A 16688-nucleotide genomic window follows, 5' to 3' on the forward strand; every position below is an offset into this window, starting at 1 on the left:
CACGCAAACACAGCAGCAGCAGCAGCAACAGCAGCAGCAGCAGCATCAAGCACACCGAACATCCAAGGATCGCGGAGATCCGCGGCTACTCACTGTGGCACATCTTGTCGGGCATTGTTAGTAACGTCGTTGTTGCGAGGTGTCCTAGTCGTGCAGAGGAATTGGGTTGCTACCGAGAACAAGTGCAGGTGACAGACCCACAGCACCGGCAGAATGCTGCCGAGAAATCGCGCCGCCGCGCTCGGCTCAAGGACCTCCTGTGCGAAGGAAACGCGAGAGATCGCAAAGATGCAAACCACGGCCACCGCTTGACCGACGTGTCAGGGGCGGAGCACCGTCGCCCCGAACGTGCCGAGGGCGCACTGTGCGCAGCGAAACCTCGAAGTCAACCTGCACGGACCTAGCGGCAGCCCAGTCAGCTGCATTTGCACTTTCGAGGAGCGACAACTGCTGTTAGCGCTGCTCTCACAGCCAGTCAGGGCCGCCGTGGCATTTGTCTACGCCATATGGAAGAATGCGATGAGCCCCTGCTCACCTCAGCACGACTGTCGAGGCACCTGTTGCTCTTCCTCGACGCAAAGCCTCGCTCACAACGCCGGAGCAATCACTCGGCAAGAAAAGCACCTGACCGCCCACCGTGGGCACACCAGCAGAAAGCGGCTGCTGCTGCTTGCTGTTGAATCTGAATGGCCGGCTTGTCTTGCTTTGTTTTTGTTTCATTCAAATGACGTCACTAAAAAAATTATGTCATACGCTTATTGTGAGGTCTAACGTTTCACAAAAAATAATGCGTAGTTAATAAAATAGAAACTATTATTAAATAGACTGGAAGTGAAAATTTTATAAAAAATACAGCTTGCTGCCTAGCAACGCATGCGGCGTCGTGGAGGTAAACATGTTTACAAACAGCGGTAGGCGCCGTCGATATATTTCAGGCCCTGTAGCGCCGTCGCATAGGCTCCGCTCTGCCAGCAGCTCCGCCCACATTCGCCGCCCCCGCTTGCGCGCTAGAATGGCATTTATTTTGTAAGGCGAAAGATTATACGTCTCGTTTTGAGGTGACTTTGAAAAAGTGGAGCCAAAAATCGGACAAGGAATCGGGTAAAAAATATGTACACGAAATCGATAACTCAATGAGATCATTACAAATCCCATAACATTATATATCAATCGATAGGTAAATATATTTGGAATATAAATATCGAGAAATGATCATGCTAGTCATTAAATTAATTATGATAGTTAGCATGACAATGCAGAAAAATAGTTCTAAAAACCCGAAAAGTGATAAAAATGGATATACGAGGTGAATTAATTAAGGGTGAATTGAGGCAACGTAGTCTTTGCTTCGACTACGTGCCACATTATAGCTTCGACTACGTACCACAATTAATGTGGCACGTAGTCGAAGCAACGAAAGAGTCAGAATTACCACAGCACGTGGTAAATAAACGTGACTTCCGGGATATGGTCTGTCGCTACACTGTCACGTGAGATGAGTTCTGCCGTATTTTTTTTTTTTTTTTTTCACTTCCAGAATAACGTTTTTACGGACATTGAAAAGAAGAGAGTACAGCGCAAACTGACGAGTTTAACACGGCCGAATAAAAATGCGTTGGCTGTGGTTCGTGTGGTGTCGAGTGATGCTGCTCCGCATAACGTGTTAGGCGGAGCAGTATCACTCGACGCCACATGAACCTGCGCTATTTTGTCACCGAGTACGCCTATTTATGTACTTTTGGGGGCTTGTTCTGCATAATACAATTTCGGATAATACGTTTTATATTCCGGTTCCCGTGAAGATTGTATAAACGAGATTCTGCTGTACTTAGATTTACGTGCTGCGGTAAAGAACCCCAGGTGGTAAAAGTTATTACAGAGTCCGCCACTACGGCATGTCTCCAAATCAGACCATGGTTTTGGTTTGACGTCGGTATCCCGCGGAGTAGACGTAGCGGGTGTTTCTTCCACACAGCTTTTTCGCGGAGATGAAAAAAAAAAAAAAAAAAAAAAAAAAACGAGGATTTACAGGACGAAGGACTCAGCGGGATGTCACCACGGTCGCGTGGTATAAATGTGATTGATTGATCATGGGTTCGCCAGTGGTGTTGAAGCGTTGAGCATGTATCACTACGTTTCATGCTTCTCTGTGCTGTCGGCCATAAAAGCTTACGGACCGCGGGACCTGAAAAATGGTGAATTTCTCAGCAGCCTCGGAACGCAGCCTGGTATTTGGATTTTCAGATTGTAGTAGTAGTATATAGGAAAAACATCGTGTTGTATGGTTTTACGGGCTACGCGGTTGCAAACTCCTGCGAAAATCAACGTTTTCTGAGATTATGCGGTCCGTAGACCTAGGAAAAATTCCAATAGAAATCTCTGTTTATACGAAATATATAGGTCCAATAAGAAAACCTACAGGTCTCGTAGCAGAATGTACAGGTCCCATAGCAAAATGTACAGGTCCCATAAATATTTCTGCCAGTCCTGCATCAAGGCAATAAAGTGTTCTATAAGACGAATAAAATGTTTTATAGGTCCCATTTGAAGCAATAGAAGTACTGATATAAACTTGTATTGGACAAATAAAGTGCTTTATGGGTCCCAATAGATGTAATAGAAGTATAGTGATCATGATATAAACTTGTATTAGTAGTATTGCTTGGCAAGAAGTCGACCAAGCAGACGCGCCAAATATCGAGAATGAGGCAGGAATGGCATCGCTTTAATAAAGGGTTTATGCGTTCCAAGTTGTTTATTTGTCGTACTCCGGATATTTAGGCACTTTATGTTGTATCTGCGTAATTTCGTAGAGACCATAGCTGGCCGCCAGCACACGTACCTGTAGGGGTAGAACAGTTGGGGCTATATAAAGGCCACGATTTGGATTCGTTGTCTAAGTGCTGTCCTGTGTGTGCTGATCGCAGTGGCGCACCGACGGGGGGGGGGGGGGGGGGGATTCGGGGGTTGTAACCCCCCCCCCCCTGAGGCCAACTTAACCCCCCCCCCCCCCTTTTGTTTAACCCCTTTTCTTTCCTTACGCATTTGAGTACTGCAACTAAGATGTAAGACGCGCAATCGTCTGCACACTCGCAAAAAGCGCATTTTTGCATTTTTTTTTTTTAGAATTTCCCGTGAAGAATTCGAAATTAGTGCTGTTTAGGTGGTATTGGCAAACTGTCACCCCCCACTGGCAGAGATCCTGGGTGCGCTACTGGTTGATCGTGGTTGCTGCTCTTGCTTTGCCGTAAAGCGTAGAAAGATTCGCTTTAGCATAAACAATTAATGCACCTTTGTAGAAGAAACTACTTTGGTACACAGTGCTATACTATCGACACCAATACAGGCTATCAGCTTTATTAGTGTCTCAGGTCTATCGTTTCATAATCCAATAAGGTGAAACCTAAAGAAACCAATAAAATATTTCTATTATAACTTTTCCTAGGGTAGTATTTTGTGGTTGACTGCACCACTGCTCACAATTTTTCCTTCACCACTCGCAAAAACGTTGCGTTAGCCTCGAGTAGTCGTTGCATCCACGTCGCGTACCACAAGCCCACCTGCGGCGGTATTCTGTAAGAGTCCAATTAGTGGACTGTCCATTTCGGCTGTCGCTGATTGGCTGCTGCTTCACGTGCAGGAAGGTGCCAGCCAGTCTCCCTCCTGCACGTGAAGCAGCAGCGAATCAGCGACAGCCGAAATGGACAGTCCACTAATTGGACTCTTACAGAATACCGCCGCAGGTGGGCTTGTGGTACGCGACGTGGATGCAACGACTACTCGAGGCTAACGCAACGTTTTTGCGAGTGGTGAAGGAAGAATTGTGAGCAGTGGTGCAGTCAACCCACAAAATACTACCCTATAGGAAAAATTAATAGAAATATTTTATTGGTTTTCTTTAGGTTTCACCTTATTGGATTATGAAACGATAGACCTGAGCACTAATAAAGCTGATAGCCTGTATTGGTGTCGATAGTATAGCACTGTGTACCAAAGTAGTTTCTTCTACAAAGGTGCATTATAATTGTTTATGCTTAAAGCGAATCTTTCTACGCTTTACGGCAAGCAAGAGCTAGCAACCACGATCAACCAGTAGCGCACCCAGGATCTCTGCCAGTGGGGGGTGACAGTTTGCCAATACCACCTAAACAGCACTAATTTCGAATTCTTCACGGGAAATTCTAAAAAAAAAAAATGCAAAAATGCGCTTTTTGCGAGTGTGCAGATGATTGCGCGTCTTACATCTTAACTTAGTTGCAGTACTCAAATGCGTAAGGAAAGAAAAGGGGTTAAACAAAAAAAGGGGGGGGGGGGGGGTTAAGTTGGCCTCAGGGGGGGGGGGTTACAACCCCCGAAACCCCCCCCCCCCCCCCCGTCGGTGCGCCACTGCGATCAGCACACACAGGACAGCACTTAGACAACGAATCCAAATCGTGGCCTTTATATAGCCCCAACTGTTCTACCCCTACAGGTACGTGTGCTGGCGGCCAGCTATGGTCTCTACGAAATTACGCAGATACAACATAAAGTGCCTAAATATCCGGAGTACGACAAATAAACAACTTGGAACGCATAAACCCTTTATTAAAGCGATGCCATTCCTGCCTCATTCTCGATATTGGCGCGTCTGCTTGGTCGACTTCTTGCCAAGCAATACTACTAATACAAGTTTATATCATGATCACTATACTTCTATTACATCTATTGGGACCCATAAAGCACTTTATTTGTCCAATACAAGTTTATATCAGTACTTCTATTGCTTCAAATGGGACCTATAAAACATTTATTCGTCTTATAGAACACTTTATTGCCTTGATGCAGGACTGGCAGAAATATTTATGGGACCTGTACATTTTGCTATGGGACCTGTACATTCTGCTACGAGACCTGTAGGTTTTCTTATTGGACCTATATATATTTCGTATAAACAGAGATTTCTATTGGAATTTTTCCTAGGTCTACGGACCGCATAATCTCAGAAAACGTTGATTTTCGCAGGAGTTTGCAACCGCGTAGCCCGTAAAACCATACAACACGATGTTTTTCCTATATACTACTACTACAATCTGAAAATCCAAATACCAGGCTGCGTTCCGAGGCTGCTGAGAAATTCACCATTTTTCAGGTCCCGCGGTCCGTAAGCTTTATGGCCGACAGCACAGAGAAGCATGAAACGTAGTGATACATGCTCAACGCTTCAACCACACTGGCGAACCCATGATCAATCAATCACATTTATACCACGCGACCGTGGTGACATCCCGCTGAGTCCTTCGTCCTGTAAATCCTCGTTTTTTTTTTTTTTTTTTTTTTTTCATCTCCGCGAAAAAGCTGTGTGGAAGAAACACCCGCTACGTCTACTCCGCGGATACCGACGTCAAACCAAAACCATGGTCTGATTTGGAGACATGCCGTAGTGGCGGACTCTGTAATAACTTTTACCACCTGGGGTTCTTTGCCGCAGCACGTAAATCTAAGTACAGCAGAATCTCGTTTATACAATCTTCACGGGAACCGGAATATAAAACGTATTATCCGAAATTGTATTATGCAGAACAAGCCCCCAAAAGTACATAAATAGGCGTACTCGGTGACAAAATAGCGCAGGTTCATGTGGCGTCGAGTGATACTGCTCCGCCTAACACGTTATGCGGAGCAGCATCACTCGACACCACACGAACCACAGCCAACGCATTTTTATTCGGCCGTGTTAAACTCGTCAGTTTGCGCTGTACTCTCTTCTTTTCAATGTCCGTAAAAACGTTATTCTGGAAGTGAAAAAAAAAAAAAAATACGGCAGAACTCATCTCACGTGACAGTGTAGCGACAGACCATATCCCGGAAGTCACGTTTATTTACCACGTGCTGTGGTAATTCTGACTCTTTCGTTGCTTCGACTACGTGCCACATTAATTGTGGTACGTAGTCGAAGCTATAATGTGGCACGTAGTCGAAGCAAAGACTACGTTGCCTCAATTCACCCTTAATTAATTCACCTCGTATATCCATTTTTATCACTTTTCGGGTTTTTAGAACTATTTTTCTGCATTGTCATGCTAACTATCATAATTAATTTAATGACTAGCATGATCATTTCTCGATATTTATATTCCAAATATATTTACCTATCGATTGATATATAATGTTATGGGATTTGTAATGATCTCATTGAGTTATCGATTTCGTGTACATATTTTTTACCCGATTCCTTGTCCGATTTTTGGCTCCACTTTTTCAAAGTCACCTCAAAACGAGACGTATAATCTTTCGCCTTACAAAATAAATGCCATTCTAGCGCGCAAGCGGGGGCGGCGAATGTGGGCGGAGCTGCTGGCAGAGCGGAGCCTATGCGACGGCGCTACAGGGCCTGAAATATATCGACGGCGCCTACCGCTGTTTGTAAACATGTTTACCTCCACGACGCCGCATGCGTTGCTAGGCAGCAAGCTGTATTTTTTTATAAAATTTTCACTTCCAGTCTATTTAATAATAGTTTCTATTTTATTAACTACGCATTATTTTTTGTGAAACGTTAGACCTCACAATAAGCGTATGACATAATTTTTTAGTGACGTCATTTGAATGAAACAAAAACAAAGCAAGACAAGCCGGCCATTCAGATTCAACAGCAAGCAGCAGCCGCTTTCTGCTGGTGTGCCCACGGTGGGCGGTCAGGTGCTTTTCTTGCCGAGTGATTGCTCCGGCGTTGTGAGCGAGGCTTTGCGTCGAGGAAGAGCAACAGGTGCCTCGACAGTCGTGCTGAGGTGAGCAGGGGCTCATCGCATTCTTCCATATGGCGTAGACAAATGCCACGGCGGCCCTGACTGGCTGTGAGAGCAGCGCTAACAGCAGTTGTCGCTCCTCGAAAGTGCAAATGCAGCTGACTGGGCTGCCGCTAGGTCCGTGCAGGTTGACTTCGAGGTTTCGCTGCGCACAGTGCGCCCTCGGCACGTTCGGGGCGACGGTGCTCCGCCCCTGACACGTCGGTCAAGCGGTGGCCGTGGTTTGCATCTTTGCGATCTCTCGCGTTTCCTTCGCACAGGAGGTCCTTGAGCCGAGCGCGGCGGCGCGATTTCTCGGCAGCATTCTGCCGGTGCTGTGGGTCTGTCACCTGCACTTGTTCTCGGTAGCAACCCAATTCCTCTGCACGACTAGGACACCTCGCAACAACGACGTTACTAACAATGCCCGACAAGATGTGCCACAGTGAGTAGCCGCGGATCTCCGCGATCCTTGGATGTTCGGTGTGCTTGATGCTGCTGCTGCTGCTGCTGCTGCTGCTGCTGCTGCTGTGTTTGCGTGCACGCTTGCGACCGGCAGCGCGATCGAACCACTCTCTTGCACATGTGTGATCAGTGTCGCGGCATGCAACACGCTTTTTGTGCTTTTCGTTGCCTTGGCCGTGAAATGACAGCTGGTTTACGATGCTGCTTGCACCGTTCCGTTCTTGTGTTGTTTACTTTTCTACTGTTTGAGCACCAGTGCCTTCGCATTGTGGTTTCACTTTTGTACTCTCAGTGCGACGTTAGTCTTGTCGCAGTGGATTGAAGACGTTGTTTTAGCGCATGCATATTCTTAGATTTGCCGTCAGCGGAACGATTTCGCTGAACCGCATTGCTAATCCCCCTTGGATCGAAGCAAAAGAAACAAGGCTGGCCGTGAGATTTCACGCTACAACACTGTTAGCGTCTGTTTCCTGTCTCATTCAACTTTGTTCAATGAGTCACGGAATGTACTCGTACAAATCAGTGCGAGAAAAGAGGAGGCCGAAATTCCAACAGTTGGAGAGTGTCGCTCAGTCTTGTTCGGTGAGCAGCATAAAAGAAAGACTGAGTCAGAGAAGTCGGACGTTGCACGTACATCAACAATGCAGGCCTCGTCACCAAACCCCCCTGAGTGCCAAAAAGGTTTCTTAGTTTCATTCTCACCAGCGAATATTGAACAATAAGCATTCCCAGAGTCACCTGCGGGGCCCCACTTTATGTACCTTAAGCTGCACAGGCGTTTTGTTGAATTGAACAAGTGGAAGTTGATTAAACAAATCTGTGGGAATCCGCTGCAGGAAGGAATGTTTGCACCCACTGAAAAGTAGCATGCTTCCATCCAGGAGATTGATGTGGGTTCCTCAGAAAATAAAGCTTTACACTAATTGTGGCGCAGGAATTTAGGCCGACAACAAGCTGTCTTTCTTGGGCAGTCATTTACTTGCATAGCTGCTGATGATCGTGGTATGAAGCCTCAATTTCTCCAATGGGCAACAAATCATCACTTATACGCCATCTTTTAATGTGGTAAATTCAAAAATGCATTCCAAGTGGAGTACTGCTGCAGGTATGTCCAGTGGAACTGCTTTATGTGTCATGAATTCGGAGTTGGGTGCCACATGATGTCAGGGACGTTGGATTGATGCAGTGGTTGCAAGCCACATTGTGGTTGCATCGCCGAAAGCTTTAAATGAAGAAACAATAAAAGAGAAGGTAATGAGGGTGCCCCTGTTCTGAGAGAAGTGACTGCAGAGCCCCCGAGGGGGACCAGGCTTGACCATGCTCCGGAGGTATTGGTATGGTAGTTGGTGGGCCATTATTGTTCTAGAGCTATTCACAGAATGAGGGACACACGTGTCAGTTGCCCTTTGGTGTTTCGTCTTTTAGAAAAGAATAAAAAAGGTTCTTGCGCCTCTGATTTCCCTAAAGTCAAGCGTGTTGCGTAACTTGGTCGCCAGCCTTCTGAATTTTTTTTGTTACTGTTTCTTGTGGTTAACGTTGTTAGTCTTAAGTTCTTCTCCCCTTAAATTGGCCCTTCCCTCACTCCCTCATCTTCATTTCAAGTGCGTGCGTTGTATTCAAGCATAATCCATAAATGCTTCTCGCACAACAATAAACACTTGGTTGCAATTCAGCGCTCATGTTCGTGTTCATGTCTCAGCGAGTGCGCTGCCTTTAGAACGATAAAAAGCTTGACAATGTTGAATATAGAGGAGCGAAAACAAAATAAACAATAGCCGGTACTGGGCATGTCCAGCTTTTGGCAACGTGGCCATTGCATGGCACTTGGGACCACAGCATCAGGCTGAATGATGCTCACATCAATGATTTGCAGTAACGTGTGAAGTTCTTGTGGTGGTATAGAGGAGTCCTGCCTAACACACCCTACACCATGCAACTGTGGCCACACTTTATTTTTTAGTGCTATTCCTCCAACACTGCAGTTGCATTACATAAAAGGGAGGGAGGAGAAGGAGTGCGCAAACAAAATTCACGTAGTTCGAGAGCATGACCAAGAAAATGAGTGGCAAGGAAATTAAGAGGTAACATATATATAGTTTCATAATGCAAAATGAAAATGCACATTGAATCAAACATCATGCAGCACAACCAAAAAAAAGAAGACTGTTATCTGTTATGTTCACGAATTCTTTTGGAAGCTGATTCCAGTCCCTAATTGTCTCTTTAAAAAGGAATTAGCAAAATTGCAGGTTATTGCACTTCTTCAGCAGCAAAATTGCAGAAGTGCAGCAAAATTGCACTTCTTCAAGTTCTGGCAATTCGTTAAAAATTTGTGAACTTTCGAAGGTACTCGCGTTTATTATTCCGGTTTCACACCTAAATATTGCACGCCGAACCGCAGCAGCAGCACCACCATTGGACGGGCTAGTGTTACTTGTGCAGTCTTCAGAGCGCACCGCGTGCAACATCAGCCCGTGTTCGATGTTGTCGGCAGTCGTAAGAAAATGCAGATTCTGGTATGCGTGCATCAAATAGCTCTTTAGGGGCCCAAATGTCGACGAAGGAGTAAAACTGCGGTGAAGTGGTCAGGTTTTTGATCTGCAAGAGGAATGTGAGAGCCGGCCGTGGAGCATCGCGAGATGAAGGTGTCTGCAACATGCAAAAGTCAATGTAGAAGTGTATGCTGTAGCAATACCAGTTTCTGAGCATGCTTTTTCATCTACTTGAAGGTTAACTCGGAAAGGCGTTGGTTTTTCATGGCTGTTCGAATTCATGATCCTATAAACTAAACCAGTTTCGGTGAGCACTGGTGTTGCGCCTAACACAGAGCTGTGCCACTCCTATGAGAAATAGTGCACATTATGAATGTCAGTTCATGGACAAACTTAGAAACATTAAAAGAACAAAACGCGATGTGTACAGGTTGATAGAATTTTGAGTTACGTTTGGCTCCAACATTAGAGCTTTCATGGTTGGTTTCTTTTCCGTTATCATAAAGTGCACAGGGCAAGCACTTCAAGTGATAATTTGAGCTGTTATAAACGAGATAGAAATAGCGAGCACCATAAACGTAAATGGCTCACACGGAGGTAATCAAGGCAAAGGTCACGCGAAATATCCATAATGCAAGAGCCAATAGGTGGACGCACAGTCGGGAAAAAAAATATGACGAGTGGGGGGCGCAAATTGGATTAAATTCAACGAGGCAAGCTGCGATCATGTTACAAGTGCACGCATGCAGGTGCTATGACGTTAACAAATGTGCTCTTCACACTGCGCACACTGTATCCATGATTCTAGCTTGTGACAAAGGCACGGGCATGCTGAAAAATGAAAAGCTTTTTGTTCTTGGTGAACAACTAAAATAGTTATTCAAGTAAAGACCAATGCAAGAGATGTGTGACAGTACGAAGCTGCAACGTAAGCCCACAAAGTCATTCACTATACGTCTGCTGCAGCAACATTCAAGACAGATGCCTTCGTTTCGTTCCACGCGGTGGCACCACCGTCTCACTGCACGCTATAAAAATATTTGCAGCCAAGTTATTGTCTTCTTATTTATAGTGTTCCCCATAGCACTTGGAGTGCATATTGAACTGATCGCACTAGAAGGTGATATTATCGACGAGGAGGAAGAAGATTGTGCTAGCTACGGGTGCTAGCCATGTTAAGGAGTTAAAAGCAAAGAAGAAAAAAAAAGGTCACTGGCAAAAAACTGGACAATGTATGCTTGACATTAGATAATACAGCAAAAAAAGTCATACTAACGCTGAATTGCAATTGTGGTTCTAGAGCAATCCGCAAGCTCTGCCACAGAGTGCTGTCTTCCTGTGAAGAGCACTCGTTCCAAATCCGCATTTGTAACACTCACATTCCTGCCAGAGCAAGGACGGCCGCAAACTGCATGTAGAAGTGTGAGCATTCTGGCATATCGTATTGGCAGATGTAATTACTGGCTAACAGCTTTGGCCTTCTTGGTTCGGTGAACAGAACAGGTTATCAAAGGGGGTCATAGCGCTAGAAGACATGGACAAGAACGAGAGAAAAAGTGGCTGTAGTACGGTGGGAATAATTTTATATTTTTCTTGAGCAGCTTGCCCTATCGGTGTGGCAGAACAAAGAATCACTTGCATGCTGTCTGGTATCATCTGTTTCGTCTACTTTATGTCGTCTGTCACACAGACAATCCAGTCGACAGCCGTTGGAGGAACTATGTCGCACTGACTTCCGGTCGAATCAGTCGATTTCGGTGCAACAGCCTTGTCTGCTCCACAGAGCGATTTGCCTCGAGATCTGTTCTTGATCTGCTATTGAAGCACACAGTTTGCAGTTGGAACTGCCATTTTAATTCAGCACAAGAGTTTCGTGCCCCTTTGATGTGAAGGCATATTAAGGCAGAATGCTATGTGCCATTGGTGTAAGAAACTCTGGAAGCGCCTCATACTTATTTGTGCTTGTCAACAATGAAAGGCTGTGGTGGTGTCAATTCTGCATTGCCTTGAACACTACTATCTTAGCTAAAAGGCCAAGATGATTTGTAATTCAAAAAGTTGGGAAAATCACGTTAAAAGTGCAGGAAAATTTCTCCCATACCAAGAGATCTTTCTTCCCAAAGAAGCCATAGGGGTTTATTTTGTAGCTATCTACAGTTTTCCCATTGAAGTCATAATATATTGTTTAAATTCAATGGTACTTTATGGGGACTCAAAGCAGAAGTAATTGCTTGAACATCTGGCCCTTAGCTGTTGCAGTGGAAAAGTGGTCCTACGCAAAAATATCATTGCGAAGAATAACAAGACAACTAATTAAAGTGCTCAGTGTACTTGCATGTAAAGTGTTATAGTAGGATAAAAATATATTACACACATGCACTCAAGAGAAACACAAGATTGGTTCATGATGACAAAATGTTTAGATGTGTTCTTTTCAAATAGCTTTTTGACACTGCTAAATAACCGGGTATTTATTTTAAGTATGAACCAGTAATGTGTTTCAGATTTCAGCAACTGTGCACTCAATGCTTTGTTGACCATAAATACTATTGGGAAATTCAAGTAATCTTTAAGTACTTTCTTGTAAGGTATTCACATGGGGGAAAAGGTTGCGGTGGTGGGAAAGGCCTCTGATTCAAAATAGGCTATAATGACCAGCAAGCTTGGTCCTTGACTCTACCGGTGCAACTACCCGAGGCTGTTTGTCGTGGACAGTTTGAATTGGGCAAAAATTGTGGGGCCCTTCGATCACATTTTTTTATACAACCAATTCACCTGTAGGCGGTTTAGGGGAGTGCAATTTAACAATCCAGATTGATTCAGCCTTCTATGTCCCTTTGATCGACCTACATTAACACTCTCGAGATAACTCGGAGGTGCTCTGTGTCTCTCCAGAAGCAACTTGTGCAAAAACAGAAATGCTGTGGACCTGTTGTGTCATCCATGGAGAGGTCAGCCAAACATGTCGAACTGGTATATTACATTTCTGATAGTAGGTGGCACTAGGGTTACCAACTCCCGAGTGGACAAAGTCGAGATGAGAGGGAGCGGCTGGTGATGACCGACCCTGCCAGTGACAGGAGCCACCAGTCTGTATGTGGAACAAAGCCGAAAAAAAATTTTTTAGCCCTACCGTGTCACAGTTTACTACAAGAAAGGTGCAGTATATAGTTGCCTGGGTAATACGGCTATACCAATACAGATAGAGGTACCGTGATTGGTTAGGGCCTACACCAGAACTAAAACTGACAAAAACGAAGTGGCCTTCTATTACAATGCAGTAGAAGACAAAATAGACAAATTTGCAACCGTGCTGTCAGGCGTTATAAAAAGGAAATCTGGTATATTGATTGTTATACAGTAGATGAAAAAAAAAAACAATAGTCGAGACATTTGGCCGTCCCGAGTGGGTCAAGTCGCGGCTCGGGACATTTACTCAAAACTCTGGACTTTCCCACGAAATTCGGGATTGGTGGCAACACTAGGTGGAGCCATGTCAAGTCAGCATGGTAGGTCCGTTGATGGTTTAACGGATAAGGAAATATACGAGCTGTTGAGGAAATCTGACTGGGATGAAATCAGTGGTGAGGAATGAGATTCTATGCTGCATGAAATCTCGACTGAACCAATACGTGAAAGAAAACCAGCAGTCACAAGGTTAAGGCAGGCATGAAGGAATGGTAAAGCAGCATGAAAGATGTGGATCATGGGAAGACACAAGAGACATACAGGTGCTGTAAACACATACACAGAACCTATGTCTTGCCTCTTCCATTCATCCACATCTTTCACATTGTTTTACCATGCCTAATGTGGAAACAACTAGCTCAAGCTTCCATTCAGGTCAAGTACCAAGGGACCTCGGAAATTTGGGTTTAGGAAGCTAAGAACATGCTTCAATGCTTTAATAAGAAAAGGGGGTGGGGGCACTGAATATGCTGTTGTGTCATCAGATTTCCTTTTCTCTCTCTTTTTTCTTTTTTTTTTATGTGTGTGATACATTAAACCAGCGAGCACTTGCCTTCCCAGTTCTGCATTCTTGCTACACCTTACAATGGAAGCACGCTGGGGGTGTTGTCAGGGGCATTGATAGATGTGACATTGCACCTGCTCTCAGCACGGTTCATGATGAATCTTGCAGCCATGCATGCCCATGGAAATTGTCGTAGCATTCTTGTGTCTTTTCAGTCTTCACTACGCTGCTTTGAAGTATGCAAGGTAGAGGTACACTCGCACGCACATATGTGCATTAGCGCAAAGGACAAAAAGTACCGCACTGACAGATCTAAGGCAAAATGCTGCAACAAAGAGATATATAATAAATGAATTATTTACACGCCTTACACGTAGCTGCTGACCTATTTCTTATCAGTTCAATTTCATTTTCATGTAGCATAGAGCAGCGCACATTGGCGCAGGTTCCTTGCAAACCTGTTGCCACATGGAAGGTATCTTATGCCTCCCCCTTTGTCCCCGAGTCGCCGCCGTCTAGTATTGTTCAGTCGCTAAGTTTTGCCTGGTATGTGCTCATCAAACAATGAATTACGAGGTTTTACATGCCTGCCTCTGTTCTGTACGTCGTTTTTTTCGTGCCTCGGCCAGTTTGGACAAAGTACAAATGTCTACGCAAGAGCAGACTCTTGCGTAGCCATTTTCTTTTGCTCAGCCTAATTCGAAGAACTCGAAGGCAGGGAATTCGAAGGTTGCCATTCTTACCTTTGCGGGGAACTTGAAAATGGCAACCAGTTAAGTAGCCCCATCAAACTTCTATTGCCTCTTTCAGGAAATAAAGTCAAGGGGAAAAAACCTGTCCCTGCAAAAAATGCATTTCAGTTTAATTTGTTGAGTCAGGTTAGGTTAGCCCATTGTAACACAATGCATTTCGAAAATGTTAATTGAAAGTCACTGCACTCATTGCAGTGTGTTTCTCAGGTTTCAAGAAAATGGTTTCGGTAATCCTTTAAGGTGTACATAAATTGTTTCAGAAATTTGGAGTTTTTAGAATGGTTCAACTGTAGCTGTTTTAATGTTAAGATAAGAGGCCTACTTCAGTGTTTGCTGACTTGCCAAACCAGCAAAGGTGAATGTGACAAATGTACCGCAGCATCTGATTTGCATTTGTTATGACAAACGACTTGGCAGAGGATGTTATTGAACTGGAACTTCTATAATTCAAGCTTGGTTCACTTCAATTCACAGATACAATTTGAGCTGGTGTGTGGGTCCTGTCAAAGTTGCATGTGTTACGATGAAAAATCCTCCAATAAATTGAATGGTGCATCTACCACCTTTCGTAGCATCATTCCTGGGTATCATTATTGTGTTTATTATCATGTTTCCTTAACAGAAGTTATTGGAAGAAATAAGAAATATATTCCATGACTTGTCAGGTCATCATGCTGTCTTTGTTGTTGCAAATTTGCCCAGAGTCTTATACTGATCCTTGCAGAAAGCTCAACAGTGGAAAGCAAGACATCCACTGTAGAGAGCCACCGAAATAAATAACATCGCCTAAATTAAACGTCAGTCAGCCACTTTAGTGTGAGCTGCAGCAGCAGGTTTTGTTCATGTCGGCAAGCATATGCGGGTCTTCATTCCAACGACATGAAGCGATCCAATACACACACAGGTTCCAAACGTTGCCATAGCATGAAGGAGAGCCTTATCTGATTCGCACTGCCGCCATTGCTGCCATTGAGATAACATCAACCAGTTTTAACTGGGTTGCAGCTGGCCTTCCCTTTTAAATGCTGTTTGTGAAACTCAGATGCCGACGGCCCGCACGAATGCAACGTGGCTGGCATGGCAAAGGAAATATGCCAGACTTTTAGCTGTTGGGAGTTTGCGTTTGAATTGTGTGCCAGCTGCCAACCGGTTCTTCCTTCTAAAAGTGGGACTGCACAAAAAATCCATAGACAAGAGCGAGTTTCACCACAGCACTGTGGTGTTGTGATGTCTTATTTGTGTGTATCTCTTGCACGGTTCTCTTTCCTGACGTGTACAAGTAACGTGAGCTTTATGTACCGTAGTGCAATAGGGGTAACACAAGATTAAGAAAACACACAAAGCACAGCACTCACAGCTGAGGTTTATTTGTAGAAATTAAACACTTATGCGCGCAAGGAATGCCGGGTATGTAGATATAGTACATAAGGGCTTCACTCCCCATTCCCCTTGGGTAATAGTTAAAAAAAAAAGGCCTTGCAAGGCATCTGTCGTACAGTTTTTTGCGAATGCTTTTTTGCAGGATGTGCGGCTGTGTGAAAAGTCTGTCTGTTAAAAACAGGATGTGGATAGGGTTCCTCAATCATCGACGACAGAAGTCACGTAACTGCAGCAAGCAAACACGCTCAAACCGCACTATTAAATGCGCCAGCTGTCTCGCTTAGTGCACATACTGCCGGGAACTCTTGCTTTCCAACCATGAGGCAAGGTGTTAGATACTTTATTCCAGTACTAGAGGTTGCTACAAATATTACAAATTGTCCATTCAAGTCCCGTGTTTCCTAGGACACCTTTCTTCCATTTGGGTTTACATGTTGCGGACAGCTGGGCAACTGCCATTCATTCACATATTGCATGGTAGCTCTGAATCATAAATGGACTCTGTGTAATATGAGATACGCTTTATTCAAACAAATTCTTGATCGCACTGCAGTTCGAATGTTCACTTGTATAAGTATTTCAGGTCGCTGAAAAGGCATAATTGTTGACTTGATAACAAGGAGGCTGAGTGGATATCTGGTGTTTTTCTTTGTCTATAATGAACATACTGGTTACTGCTAACTGTGTACACCTGTGAGCAAAAGTATACGGACCAGGGGTTGCGTGATAAAGCCAATTTTTTCCTCTGCCTGTGAACACAACTTGAAATTGAGGACTGCAGTCCAAACTTGCATTGGGAACTTTTCAGTGTACTCGTCAATTCCAGTTTATGCTTGTTAATTATGAGGAAATTCAGTTTTTT

At 44.4% G+C, this 16688-nt stretch overlaps 1 protein-coding gene across 8 annotated transcripts in view; it reads left to right on the forward strand.

Annotated features, from left to right (window-relative positions):
* Positions 1-6626: 6626 nt before the first annotated feature.
* LOC119461658 (solute carrier family 41 member 1) overlaps positions 6627-16688 on the forward strand; it is a 54738-nt gene continuing 44676 nt past the window's right edge. For 5 of the 8 annotated variants that reach the window (XR_007468200.1, XR_007468198.1, XR_007468201.1 and 2 more), the window contains exon 1: positions 6651-7209. The gene's annotated coding sequence lies outside the window, so the exon portion shown is untranslated. Of the gene's footprint in view, positions 7210-16688 lie in introns of all 8 variants that reach the window. The other 3 variants (XR_007468199.1, XR_007468202.1, XR_007468197.1) reach the window with 3 other exon arrangements.

The sequence above is a fragment of the Dermacentor silvarum genome, chromosome 8 (assembly GCF_013339745.2).
Source record: "Dermacentor silvarum isolate Dsil-2018 chromosome 8, BIME_Dsil_1.4, whole genome shotgun sequence".
NCBI classification, from domain to species: domain Eukaryota; kingdom Metazoa; phylum Arthropoda; class Arachnida; order Ixodida; family Ixodidae; genus Dermacentor; species Dermacentor silvarum.